The sequence below is a fragment of the Pteropus vampyrus genome, unplaced genomic scaffold (genome assembly GCF_000151845.1).
Source record: "Pteropus vampyrus isolate Shadow unplaced genomic scaffold, Pvam_2.0 Scaffold14, whole genome shotgun sequence".
Lineage (NCBI taxonomy): Eukaryota > Metazoa > Chordata > Mammalia > Chiroptera > Pteropodidae > Pteropus > Pteropus vampyrus.
In genome coordinates this window covers 10,984,993-10,986,588 of record NW_011888795.1, presented here as the reverse complement: position 1 = coordinate 10,986,588, position 1,596 = coordinate 10,984,993, and the positions used below count along the sequence as shown (strand labels likewise).

Below are 1,596 nucleotides of genomic sequence, written 5' to 3'. Positions count from 1 at the left end.
AAGAATCAAATAGCTATAATTCTCAAGTAGCTTCAATAAATCAAATATTATTCTTATGAGCACGAATAGACTATACTGCAACAAAGTAAAATAAAAACATCTGACTTTGTACTTAATTTGAAGTGTTGCCAGTGAAATCAATTATAGATGTTTACTCTAAAAGATGCTACTGTGAAGACTGCACACTCAAACACAGATAAAGATTCTTCAAAATTAAATTTATGGAATTCCTAGAAAATAGGTTGAATTGGAACCTGAGGGTGGTTTTATAGCATTCCTTAGCAACAATTTTTTAAAGACATAGAGGCTATTGTTTTAATATAAATCAGGAGTTTAAAAATCATCTCTAGTGCTTCAAACTGTCCCGTGGCCATAAACCAAAGTCCCCCGAAATTTCAAATCATCAGATGCTATTTAGGCAACAATTATGTGTCAGTACTTTTAATGTTGTATATATAAAATTACAGTAAAAAAGACAACTGTAAACAAGATGTAGCCCCTCTAGATTTTCATGAACAGCACAAGGCATTACAGTAAACCAAGTTTATATTCCACTAAGTGTGCTTCTCCCATTAGTTCACCTTGTGATGGGTCATTAAGAATATCTTCAAATCCAATAGTCTCATCATTACCCCTCAAAATGTCCAGTGAAAGGTTTGAGCTTGGAGGAAATGAAAGATGCTGAACCTGCTGCACTGTCTTGCACTTCATCAGCAATTTAGTGGAGCAAATAGACCCTGGATGTTCCTCAGTGTGAAAAGATTCATTTTATCTTGGTTGAGCTGGAAATTTTTTTCTGATAATTCAAGAGGATGACTGGGCAAAAGTTCATTTTTCACACAAGAAAAACCTTTTAGAAGAAGATCATGACTTTCAAAAGGTCCACTTGCTGACAGTTCAGTAACTGGAATACTGTCCTTTAGCTGAGATCCAAGTCCTCTGGCATTCATCTTCACCTTGCTCTGCAAACAGCCTCTCAGCCCCCTTACTGTCAGCTGGCCCCATAACTCACTTCCGTTTCCTTAGGTTTTTCCTCTTAATGATCCTTATTGATTTCCAAAAAGAGGGTACCAGGTGAAGGGATTTGAGGTCAATACAGTTTAATAACTCACTCTTATCAATGGCAAGAGTTACTCATAGGTAACTAATGGGTCCAGTCCATTATGGCAGTTTGTGACCGCTCTACGATATCGATGATGGTCTTTTTTTTTTTTTTTTTTAGAAATTGGCCATTTGTCCACGGTATTAACACTCAGCCCTTCAGATATCCAGGAAAGAGCTTCAGACTGGTCAAGCTTGGGTCACATGCCCACTTTGTGGATAGGGAAAGACAGGATCCCTTGACTTGATAGTCTACCAAGACCATATGCCAGGGGAAATCGGGTGGCTGTTACCAAAAAGCCACAATAAAAAATACCCACCAGAATGGTAGTGTAGAAACCTTCAATTACCTTGTCCATTATTTAAATTTTTATTATGTATCCTTCTCCAACTATGATTGTAAACTCCATGAGCATAGGGGAGTAGTCTGTCTTGTTCCATTCTGTAAACAAAACAGGTAGCAGAGAGCCTGATACACAGTAGGGGCTCAATAAA

The 1,596-nt window shown here is 37.5% G+C and overlaps 1 pseudogene across 1 annotated transcript; it reads right to left on the bottom strand.

Annotated features, from left to right (window-relative positions):
* Positions 1 to 528: 528 nt before the first annotated feature.
* On the bottom strand, positions 529 to 1,000 carry LOC105307370 (annotated as a pseudogene). The gene has a single exon (XR_897220.2). The product of XR_897220.2 is annotated as a proteasome maturation protein pseudogene (transcript).
* Positions 1,001 to 1,596: the final 596 nt, after the last annotated feature.